Source organism: Macaca nemestrina, chromosome 2, assembly GCF_043159975.1.
Source record: "Macaca nemestrina isolate mMacNem1 chromosome 2, mMacNem.hap1, whole genome shotgun sequence".
Classification (NCBI taxonomy): Eukaryota; Metazoa; Chordata; class Mammalia; order Primates; family Cercopithecidae; genus Macaca; species Macaca nemestrina.
This window is the reverse complement of record NC_092126.1, coordinates 115692231-115704750: the sequence shown is the minus strand read 5'-3', so window position 1 is coordinate 115704750 and position 12520 is coordinate 115692231. Positions and strand designations below refer to the sequence as shown.

At 52.3% G+C, this 12520-nt stretch overlaps 1 pseudogene; it reads right to left on the bottom strand.

The window, feature by feature from the left end:
• Positions 1-1797: 1797 nt before the first annotated feature.
• LOC105480533 (fructose-bisphosphate aldolase A-like) lies at positions 1798-4448 on the bottom strand (annotated as a pseudogene).
• Between the last annotated feature and the right edge of the window lie 8072 nt (positions 4449-12520).

Sequence of the window (12520 nt, the reverse complement as noted above, 5' to 3'; positions counted from 1 at the left end):
CCTGGGCAGTGCCCATCACCCAGAGAAGATGAGAGAGAAAAGGTCAGCACTTGGACCCAAGTGCAGCTGTAAGTGGGAACAGAATAAGGATATTGAGTGCTTTGCTCATCTTTGGGCCTTGCTTTCCTTAGCTGGGCAATAGGATCATAACCCCTGAAATGCCTGCCTCACAGGGTTGTTTTTTGTTTTTTGTTTTGTTGTTGTTTTGTTTGTTTGAGACAGAGTCTCCCTCTGTTGCCCAGACTAGAGTGCAGTGGCACAATCTCGGCTCACTGCAACCTCTGCCTCTCAGGTTCAAGTGATTCTTCTGCCTCAGCCTCCCAAGCAGCTGGGATTACACCACCATGCCCAGCTAATTTTTGTATTTTTAGTAGAGATGGGGTTTCACCATGTTGGCCGGGCTGGTCTTGAACTCCTGACCTCAAGCGATCACCTTCAGCGTCCCAAAGTGCTGGGATTATAGGCATGAGACACTGTGCCCGGCCCTCACAGGGTTTTTTTGGGGGCGATCAGAGGAAAAGCCAAAGCAGAAAGAACTGGATAATGGAGTTGGGCATGGGTTTCAAATCCAGCTGTGAATCTTACTTGGCCATAGACTTGGGCAGGCCACAACCTCTTCAAGGCTTGGTTTCCTGATTTGTAAAGCTCTCCCAGCCCTGCCACTTGTGGCTGGCGGGAGGGTCAGGTGAAGTCCTGTATTTCAGAGGCTTATTGTTTAAACTGGCAAGTCCCTAGCCCTCTGGGAGTTTCCTGTTTAATATAGAGAAAGATTGGGAAACAAGGCCAACTCACATGGAAAGTGAAATAGAGTGTTGTAAGCAACTCCAGATGGAGGAGGAGGAGGAGGAGGCTATTACTCCAACAGGCGCTGAAAGAGGAGGATCCCAACCACGAGGAAGGCTTCCAGAAGAGAAGCGGGTGCTGGCTAGAAGGGTGGATCTACATGCGACTGGGAGACTGGGTGAAGGCTTGGATGGAAAAGGCTCAGCCCTGTGGGGGTGGCGGTTGGGGGATCAGCATGAGTCAGCCCGAACAGCTGGGCAATGGGAGTATGGTCAGGACCTGGCACCAAGAGGTCAGACCAGAAAGGCCCTAAACGAGCCACAGTGTTTCCCAGTGTCAGGGCCCAAAGAACCACCCCCAGGGTACTGGTCAAAATGCAGATTCCTGGGCCACACTCCTTTGATTTGACCCAGAAATCTGCATTTTAACCAGCCCACCTTTCTGGTGAGGTAAGGGTGAGGTATCTTGAGATATGTTTCTTGAGTGGTTCAAGGTTTGAGGCCTTGAAGGGCAAGGCATAAGCCATGAGTTCTAGTCCTAACTCTGAGATCTTGAGCAAATCACCTCATGCCCTAAGTCTTAGTTTTTGTGTCTGTGAAATGAGAATGACCCCACCTACCTCAGTGATGAGTCTGGGTGGGCCCTATTCTGCTCCAGTTGTGATCCTTCTGGGCCTCCTCTTCCTGCCTCTGCCCCCTCCTCCTCTTCTTCTTTCTTTTCTTCTTCTCCTTCTCCTTCTTCGCCTGTCATGCCTCCCTTGTCATTCCCTCTTTCCCCATCTTCTTTTCCCTTTCTCTCCCTCTGCCCTCCTTCCCTCCTTCTCCCTCCTCCCTCCCTCCCTCCCTTCCTCTCTCCCTCCCTCTCTCCCTTCTCAGAGCCACAGTATAAACTCATCTTATCACTTGCTCTGGCCCTGGGCAGCTGGAGTTGAGGCAAGGTCAGGCCCCATCCCAGGGATGGCGCTGGGGCCTTTTTTCCCTCCCACCCAGTCTGCATCATGGTCTTCGTCACCATCACTATCACCATCAGGGGCTGCTGCACATAGTACCACCCAATGGTCAAGGCAAAAGGAAAATGTCAACCCCAGCCCCCAGAATTCACCCTTTTTGTTCTGGGCCCCAGGAACTATTTTTATTTTTCCCCCTTAAATAGCTGTTTATTAGCAGTGTGCTGGAAAGGGTGATGGAGTTAGCATTCACAGACAATACCACACACCACTGTCACGAGGGAGGCAAGAGCGCAGGCAAGCCGGCCTGCAGCCCCGAGGAGGAGTCCCCCTCTTCAAGAGAGTGTGGGAGGGGGCAGGGCCTGGAGTGTTGGGGGGCAGCCTGAGAACACCTCCGTGTACTAGGCGTGGTTAAAGACGAAGAGGAACTCATTAGCAGCAGCCCTGGCCTGACCGCTTGGAATGTACTTTCCTTGACAGGTGAGGCTATTGGCCAGGGCTCACTTGACATACTCCTTCTGCACAGCCTTCAGGTTCTTCTTCCTGCCCCAGGCCTTCAGGGCAGAGGCCTGCAGGGTTCAGCTGTAGGAGAAGGTCAGGGCCCAGGGCTTCAGGAGGGGGCACTTGTTAATGGCATTGAGGTTAATGGACACCTCCTTGCTCTGGCTTCCAGATAGGAAGTGATCCCAGGGACAGCAGGGGACACTGTGCAGTGTAGCACTTAGTTTTTGTGTCTGTGAAATGAGAATGACCCCATCTGCCTCAGTGATGAGTCTGGGTGGGCCCTGTTCTGGCCCAGTTGTGATCCTTCTAGGCCACTTATTCCCTAGAGTGTAGCGCTTGTGACAGTTGCCATGGCAATCTCCTTGTGAGAAAACTTCTGGATGCAGGCTTGGCCCGGGGTGACCATACTGGACTTCAGCAAGGTGCCTTCCAGGTAGATGTGGTGGTCACTCAGAGCCTTGTAGACAGCAGCCACACCTTCTTGGTTACATACTGACAGTACTTCAAGTCATGGTCCCCACTGAGGAGGATCTCAGCCTCCACGATGAGCACAATGCCATTCTGCTGGCAGATGCTGGCATAGCGGACCAGGACATTGACACACTGCCATTTTCTTTTGTTTTCTTTCTTTTTTTTTTTTTTTTTGAGACGATATCTCAGTCTGTCACCCAGGCTGGAGTGCAGTGGTGCAATCTCCGCTCATGCAACCTCCGCCTCCCAAGTTCAAACGATTCTCCTGCCTCAGCCTCCTGAGTAGCTGGGATTACAGGTGTGTGCCACCATGCCCAGCTCATTTTTGTGTTTTTAGTAGAGGAGGACGTTTCACCATGTTGGCCAGGGTGGTCTCGAACTCCTGACCTCAAGCGATCCGCCTACCTTGGCCTCCCAAAGTGCTAGTATTACAGGCATGACCCGCTGCGCCCAGCTGATGTTGGCATTTTCAATGATGGCGAGGGCTGAGGGGGTGTGTTTCCCAATCTTCAGCACGTGATGCCACTTGGCAAAGTGGGTTCCATCCTTCTTGTCTGGGGCACAGCGCTCAGACAGCCCATCCAGCCCTTGGGTGGTAGTCTCATCATTTGCCCTTGCCAGGGGTAGCACCCCCTTTTCTACCTTGATGCCCACAACACTGCCTTTGGATTTGATAACTTGGGGGAAGGGACACCTATCATCCACCTTTTGGTACAGCATCTCATGGAAGAGGATGACGCCCTCGATGCAGGGGTTCATGCAGTTGTCAGCTGTCAGTCGCAGCTGGCGGTAGAAGCACTGGTTCTCCTTGGTATTCTTGGTGCCAATGGACTGCAGCCACTTGGCAACTCTTCCAGTGGACTCATCTGCAGTCGGGATGCTCTTGCCCAGAGCCACGATGTGATGCGTGATGTCAGACAGCTCCTTCTTCTGCTCTGGGGTCAGCAAAGGGTATTGGTAGGGCATGGTACTGGTGTTAACAAGTTCCTGGCACAGGAGAGGGGTGGGTTTGCAGGATGTGGTGGTGGAGGGTGGCAGGCTGGCAAGTGGACTCAGGGAGAGAAAGCAGCACTCGTCACCAGGACCCATTCTCCCAGGAACTATTTTTAGCAGCACCCCTCCAAGAAGGTGAGGTAGCTCAGTCTGGGCAAACCTGCTGCTTTCTTCTGGGCCTCAGTTTCCACATCTGTCAGCCAAGCAAGAAATCCTGCATCCTTCTCAAGGAGAACTCAGGTGGACATAGGACTCCTCCAACTTGTGCTGCTGCTCCTTGGGGTGTCAGTGCCCTTCTATGCAGTGGTAGATGGGGGCCAGCCTCACACAGTGGGTAGAGGATCTGGAAACAGCTCAGCTCTGCCCTGAACAGTTGGAGGCATGAGCTCCAGTTTACAGTGATGGGGCCCAGGAGCCACCATGTGAGATGGAATTTCAAGGTTGGCAGAGCAAAAGCGTTCTGAGGTCTCTGGCGCTGGCCTTGTCCTAACCCTGCCTTTGGAATCCCATTAGACTGTGGTTGCAGAGCAGGTGAGCTCTGGTTTGCGAGAAGAGAGAGAGGGGCTGGAGTGGAGCAAAGCCAATAAATGCTTCAGGAGGCAGGTCTGGAGTGAGGGGGCTTTGCAGGGAGCAGCAGCCCCCATCCTAGAGAGCAGAAAATGTCCCAGAGGACCCATGAACCCAGCCCTCCAGCCTAGCAGCCACAAACTGTGGCCTAGATAAATTCTGTGTGGCCCACGTAGTTCTTGCCTTTTTTTTTTTTTTTTTTTTTTTTTGAGACGGAGTCTCGCTCTGTCGCCCAGACTGGAATGCAGTGGCGCAATCTCGGCTCACCACAAGCTCCGCCTCCCGGGTTCACACCATCCTCCTGCCTCAGCCTCCCAAGTAGCTGGGACTACAGGCGCCTGCCACCAAGCCCGGCTAATTTTTTGTATTTTTAGTAGAGACGGGGTTTCACCGTGTTAGCCAGGATGTTCTCCATCTCCTGACCTTGTGATCTGCCCGCCTCTGCCTCCCAAATCCTCGGCCTGGGATTACAGGCATGAGCCACCGCGCCTGACGTTCTTGTTTTATAATAAAATGTGAATTCCTTGTCAACATTTAACCAGCAGGAGATTTCTCATCAAGCCTCAGATGTTCAGCTTCTTTTGAGGAATCAGCAGACCTGGAGCGCCTGGGCTGGCCCAGGCAGGGTGTGTTGTCTCCAATTCTCTATCAGCCCTCCCTTCAGTGTGTCCCCAACCCTGAGGAATGTAATGTCCAAGCAGCGACACCTTCCTGGCCTTGTAGGCACCAGTGTGTGTTCCCAGCCCTAAGCCATTTTACAGCCAGGGAGACTGAGACTCAGAGAGGGGAGAGGACTTGCTCGAGGTCACACAGAAAGTGATGTTTGGGCTCCAGGGAGACCCAGATGTCCTGATTTCCGCGTCTCCCACACTGCGCTCACAGCCTCTGGAGGAGGGTCTGGGGTCAGTGGCTAGGGGAAGGATCAGGCTAGCTATTAGTGGCTCCCTGGAAGGGACTGGCCCAGAGGTGGATTCCTCCATGCTTGTCATTATCCCCCCAAGCCCCTACATGTGGATCAGGCAGATTAGGGCCCCTAATGGGGCAGAGGCAGGCACAGGCTGAGCCCTCTCCTGTGGCCAGCTGTGCCTGCCCTTGCCTCATCACCTTCAAGGGGCCCTGGTCTGCCTGATCCACTGCCGGGGCTTGGGGGGATGAGGATGTGCAGTGTGGGGAAGCTCCCTCCCTGTCCTGAGCTGCTGGGCAGACAGACATCAGCAAAGAAGCCGTAGCAGGCTGTGACCAGTGTGGACAAGGGTGCTGGATTGGAGAACGGCGGCATGGGAAGGGGGACCCACCTCAGGGCTGCACCCTGGTGTCAAGGAGATGACACCTGGGACAGAATGACCAGGCTGAGGGGCCCTCAGTGAAGGCTACAGGGAGCCTGATATGGAGAAGGAGCATGGAGGAAGACAGGGAGGCTGGAGTCAAGAGAGCAGGGGAGAGGGAGGGGTGTGTGGTAGAGCCAGGCCAGGAGACGTTAGAATCCTGCCATCATCAACAGTGCAATTATCCACCAATTCAGGGACCTTATTTCTCTCTGGCCCTGTTGGCATTTAAAGGCCTACCCGCACCCCTTCTTTCCAGACACAAGGGAGCTGGAACAAAGGGGAGCAGGAGTGAGAAGAGAGTGAGCGTGGATCAGCTAGGCAGGGCCAATAAGGAGAAGGCCAGGGAGCATGCGAACCTGCTGAGCAAAGATGGCAGCAGCAGCCGGTGTGTGCAAATGTTTGACCTGGCTCTGTGATTATATGCACAACCCCAGAGCCCCCACACGGCCACCCTACAGATGTCAGTACAATTATTAACCCATACAAGGGACAGGGGCTCAGAATAGTTAAGTTGCCCAAGGTCATGCAGCCAGCAAGTAGGGAGTGTGGCTGACCTCCTGGCCCTTCTGGCTTCCGGTCCAGCACTCCACCCTGTGGGGGCCGGGTGAAGAAGAAGGGAAGAATGAGGCTGGGGCAGCTTCAAGGGTCTCAGGTCTCAGGGGAGGCATTTTTCTATTTCTGGGTGACAGGACCAGTTTGGGCAGGCAGATGGGGGCACTTAGCCAAGAAGGCTGGCCAAGACTCTGGCCAGCCGCCGGCCACCCAACTCAGGAGAGGTTGCCCACTTCCAGGAACTTCTGGGCAGCCAGCCACAGCCTCAGAAGGCAGGACTCCTTCCAGACCCCACACACTGGTGGATACTGCTCACTCTCTCCCCTGCACCTGGCCAGCTATTCTGGGCCCAGTTGCACAGCACCCAGGGCCCACAGCCTGGCAGAGGCCTCCCACCCTCCTTGGCTCCCTCCTTGGAGGTTCCTAGAAGGAAGAAAGGGGGCCCCTCTGGAAAGAGGAAAGGGTTTGCTGCCACCCTAAAACCCATCTCCTCTCCCTGCTCCCACAGTCACCCCCTTATTGAATGATCTGTGTTAACGGTAGTTAACAGCCACTACCAAATTGAATTGTGTCTCTACTGTAGTGTGGTACCAGGCACTGTGTGTTTCAACTCTCACAGGCCCCCTGTGAAGCAGCTACCTGCAGCCCCATTCTCAGAGTGTGGAGGCGGTGCGCTGCCTGGGTTCGACTTCCCGCTCCATCCACTGTGTGCTCTATGTTCTTAAGCAGTTGGCACAGCCTCTCTGAGCTTGAATTTCCTCATGTACAGAAAGGGAGTCTTATTTTCTGTACTGGCTAAATGCTGTGTGTCAACTTGGCAAGGCTATGGTGCCCATTGTCTTATTAAATACTAGTCTAGGCCAGGTGTGGTGGCTCATGCCTATAATCCTAGCACTTTGGGAGGCCGAGGCCCTGGCCAACATGGTGAAACCCCGTCTCTACTAAAAATACAAAAATTAGGTGGGCATGGTGGCATGCGCCTGTAATCCAAGCTACTCTGGAGGCTGAGGCAGGAGGATCACTTGAACCCGGGAGGCAGAGGTTGAAGTGAGCCGAGATCAAGCCACTGCACTGCAGCCTCGGCAACAGTGAAACTCCATCTCAAAAACAACAACAATGACAAAAAACCAAAACAAAACAAAACAAAAAACCTAGTCTAGATATTACTGAGAAAGTATTTTGTACATGTAATTAATATCTAAAACTGTTGACTTTAAGTAAAGGAGATTATCACCAGTAATATGGGCCTCAATCAATCAACCGAAGGCCTTCAGAGCAAAAACCAAGGTTTCCTGGAAAAGGAGAAGTTCTGCCGCAAGATGTAATGTAGAGATATTGTCTGAGCTTCAAGCCAGCCAGCCTTCCCTACCGAGTTCCAGTTTATCAGCCTCCACGGTCATGTGAACCAATTCCTTAAAATCCATCTCTCTCTCTCTCTCTCTCCTATTGCTTCTGTTTATCTGGAGAACCCTCTCAAGGGTTTCCACTCACAAGGTCGATGAGACACTGCTGCTGTGATTGGTGGAGGCACCTGTTCCTGGAAACAGCATGCAGGTAATATTAGCTCTGGGCTACAGATGAGGGAACTGAGCCTTGGGAAGGTGACTTGTCCAAAGTTTCAGTGCAGGAGTCAGGATGTAAGCTGGGCCTGCCTACCTGCAGCTGCACCGCAATCACTGGGTCTTCACCTTGTCATCCACTTCCTTGTCAAGACCCTGGGACCAAGCTACCCAAGGGGCTACTGGTGGCACCCTCTCTCCAGGACTTGCCTTTGAATTTAATCAAAACCCTCAGGCCCTGGTATGGGAAGTGAGACTAGAGGCCGTTGAGTCCCCACTGACACTGAGTTAACGGATTCTTATGCAAGACTAGCAGGCTTGTGATGCCAACACCAACGTTCACCTGCCTTAGAATTGCCATGGCCTTGATGGGGCCTTTGGAGTTGAGAGTGAAATCAGCAAAGGAGAGCTAAGTGACAACCCCTGACCTTGGGGAAGACTGCTCAGCCCTGCTCCTCACTCTGTAGACCTAATAAGCCTTAGCTTTTGCAGCATAGACCTGGGGTCAGCAGTGCAGAAGCCCATAGGGTCCAGACAGGTGAGGACAGTGGGTACCCTGGACCCCTGGGCTGAAGGACAGACACATTTCAGCTCTGGCTCCTGGTGTGTCCAGAGCTGCTTCTTGTATTTCTAGAAGAGACTCATATCCAGATTTTTTTTTTTTTAAGAGACATGGTCTCTTGCCGGGCACGGTGGCTCACACCTGTAATCCCAGCACTTTGGGAGGCCGAGGCGGACAGATCACGAGGTCAGGAGATGGAGACCATCCTGGCTAACACAGTGAAACCCCGTCTCTACTAAAAATACAAAAAATTAGCTGGGCATGGTGCTGCACGCCTGTAGTCCCAGCTACTCAGGAGGCTGAGGCAGGAGAATGGCGTGAACCCGGCAGGTGGACCTTGCAGTGAGCCAAGATCGCGCCACTGCACTCCAGCCTGGGCGACAAAGCGAGACTCCATCTCAAAAAAAGAAAAAAAGAGACATGGTCTCACTCTCTCCCCCAGGCTGGAGTGCAGTAATACAATCATGGCTCACTGCAGCCTCAACCTCCTGAACTCAAGTGATCCTCTAGACTCAGCCTCCTGAGTGACTGGAACTCAGATGTGCACCACCATGCCTGGCTAATTTTTAATTTTTTTGTAGAGATGGGGTCTTATTATGTTGCTGGGCCCTGGCCTCAGGTGATCCTCCTACCTTGGCCTCCCAAAGTGCTGGAATTACAGGTGTGAGCCACTAGGCCTGGCCTAATCACATACAGACGTTTATATGAGCACTTTGAATTTTCATTTTTTTAAATAACAAAAGCTTATTTATTTGAATAGATATCTGCATATGATAATGTAAATAGTGTGACAGAGTAAACAAAGAGATTTCCCTTATCCAGGTCTCTTTCCATACACAACCAGTACTCCTGAGTTCTCATAGGTCCTTTCAGAAATATTCTACTTATTCATTCAATATTTATCAGTTGATCACCTGAACATATAAAAAAGTTTTTTTTGTTTGCTCTTTGCTTTTTGTATTTAATACTACACCTTGAAAAGGGCTGCATCCTTTTTGACAGCTGCATAGTATTCCACCCTGCTGATGCACCATGATTCACTTGTCTAGCCCCTTACTGTTCATTTGCTAGTTTCCAGTGGGTTACTTCTATCAGTGTCCTTGAACATATTTCTTCATGTGGGGTGAGGACTTCTGTGGGGTATTTAGAAACAAAACACTGCCTAGCCAACATGGTGAAACTCTGACTCTACTAAAAATACAAAAATTAGCTGGGCGTGATGGTAGGTGCCTATAATCCCAGCTACTCGGGAGGCTGAGGCAGGAGAATTGCTTGAACCCGGGTGATGGAAGTTGCAGTGAGCCGAGATCACGCCATTGCACTCCAGCCTGGGCGACAAAGTGAAACTCCTCTGTCTCAAAAAAAAAAAAGGCCGGGCGCGGTGGCTCAAGCCTGTAATCGCAGCACTTTGGGAGGCCGAGACGGGCGGATCACAAGGTCAGGAGATCGAGACCGTCCTGGCTAACATGGTGAAACCCCGTCTCTACTAAAAAATACAAAAAATTAGCTGGGCGTGGTGGCGGGCGCCTGTAGTCCCAGCTACTCGGGAGGCTGAGGCAGGAGAATGGCGTGAACCCGGGAGGCGGAGCTTGCAGTGAGCCGAGATCTGGCCATTGCACTCCAGCCTAGGGGACAGAACAAGACTCGGCCTCAAAAAAAAAAAAAAAAAAGAAAAGAAAAGAAAAGAAAAAGAAAGAAAGAAAACCACTAGGTCAAATGTTAGAATCTTTTTTTTTTTTTATGAGACGGAGTATCGTTCTGTCACCCAGGCTGGAGTGAAGTGGCATGATCTCAGCTCACTGCAAGCTCCACCTCCCGGGCTCACACCATTTTCCTGTCTCAGCCTCCCGAGTAGCTAGGACTACAGGCACCAGCCACCACGCCCAGCTAATTTTTTTTTTTTTTGTATTTTTAGTAGAGACGGGGTTTCACCATGTTAGCCAGGATGGTCTTGATCTCCTGACCTCGTGATTCTCCTATCTCAGCCTCCCAAAGTGCTGGGATTACAGGCGTGAGCCACCGCGCCCAGCCAGGTCAGAATCTTTTATTCCAACTTTATGTTTTTTTTCTCTCCTCTTGAATTGTCTGTGTTCTTGTGAGTGGCCTCAGATCCTTGATGGAGTGAGGCAGCTTCCAGGAAATGGATCAGTAGGCTTTTTTTATTCAGCAAATACTTACTGTGCACCTACTGTTTGCCTAGTGTTGAACTAGGTTCCAGGATGGCAGCTGTGAACAAGGTAGATGTAGTCCCTATTCTCGCAGAGTGGACACTCTGGTGGGGGAGACAGATGTCCAGAAGGACACAGCATCCAGACACATAATCTTGTGAGGGTGAGAGCTCACGTGGTGCTCAGAGTGACAAGGACAGTGGCTGCTCTGTTTGGAAGCTTAGAGAGGCCTCCCTGAGGAAAGGATGTTCAGGGTGAGTCCTGAAGGAGAAGGAGCCAAGCTGGCGATGATTTGGGGTGGAGCAGGCCAGGAGCTGACCAGCGCCCCAGGCCGGGGGATCTAGTGCCACACTCTTGGTCACCTCCAGCTCTGGCCACTATGCTTTGGAATATGGGAGGGTTGGAAATATCACCCATCCATGCCCAGTGCCAAGGAAGTGCTAGATAGATCTAATTATGATTATTATTATCGTGACTGAAACGTGAGCAAGGAGGCATGGCAGAGAAGTTGGAGGGACTTGAGGAGCCTTGAAAGCTGGGCTCCAGGCCCCCTTGGGAGGGGGCAGTGCAGAGGAACTGGAAGGCCATAGTCCTCCAAGCCCTCAGGGAACTCACATTATCTGGTGTAGCTTGTGGGAAGGGGGCATGGGGCAGCTAAGGCAATCTGGGCCCAACAGAGGGGGCCCTGAGAACCAGCCAAGGGATGGGTCTTATTCTGTAGGCTTTGGGATTAGAGGACAGCTCTGAAGCCTTGGGACTCAACCCCGGCTCATTAGGTGCCAGACCCAGCCTGGGGTTGGGGGAAGGCGGCCACAGCGTTTACCCAACCTCCAGAGCCCATCCAGCTTGATGCAGTGGCCTGGTTGTGACACCCCTCAGTGCTTCCCCCCAGCTAACGGCCATCAGCCCACTCAGGCTCCAGGTTCCTCTTTGCTGAGCTACTCACACCAGGGTCTGTTGGGACTGTGCCTTCATTTCACTGACCTGGGGAGTTGGAGAAATTCAGCAGGGCTGGTGGCTCACAAGAGGTACCCAGTGAGCATTTGTTGAATGAATGAATGAATGAACATACAAATAAATGCATGAATGAATGGAGTGGGTAAATAAACGAGGATTATCTGTGAACTATGTGCAAGTGAGTGTGTGTGGGTGAGCCCTTAGGCCCCAGAGATAGGGCCATTTGTGGGCCCAGAGATGAGGCCATTTGTGGGCAGGTTGTGTCAGCAAAGAGGTGAGTGTGGAAAGCTAGGGTCAGATGGCTGGTCAGCAGATGGCCTGGAGAGGGCCAGGGGAAATGGAGCGAGGCCATTTGCTAGGCACCCAGTTGAGCGTCTTCAGGAGCCTTCCTTGGGGAGATCTGTAAGTGCCCATGTCCCGACACTCTGCCACTCCACTGCCACCCATGCATATACAAGCTCCCATGGGCCCTCCTCAGTGTCTATGCCATCTTCCCCAATGGCTGTCTCTAAACTCACCCTGGAATAGACCACCTCTGATCTCAGGCTGGTCTGTGGATGGTGTAGTCAGGAGTGAACTGAAGCCCCTTGAAGCTGAGCCGGAGTGGAGGCTGCAGTCAGACCCTCGTTCCCCTCCTGGTCCCTCTCCCTCTCTCTTCCTTGACCACCACCTCAGAAGATGACCGTAGCTGTACAGCAGAAGGGCTCTCACTCTATATTTGTGTAACCACATTTAGAAAATAGTTTTCCACAGCCTGCTTGTGTCTTAGCAGACAGAAAACTGCCGGCCACTCTGAAGTGATATTTCAAGTTTGGAAGTTCTTAGGGCCTAGTGTCTGGCAGCATGGTCTGCTGGTCACATTCCTAGGTGCACACCATGAATATCTCTCAAATACATGCATAATCCCAGGCCCACAGGTGCCCAGAGTCACGAACACCCTTTCACACATGGCCACATGGCCAACTGCTCTGGTCATAGGGACAGCAGCACCTTGTGACAGGTAGATACATGGTGTAGTCACAGCATGCCCCGGGGCTGTGACCTTGTCACAGAGGCACACATGTGCAGCCATGGTGTGCCATGATTGTGATGTCATCATACATGGGGTCACACACACCGGCTGAGCTGTG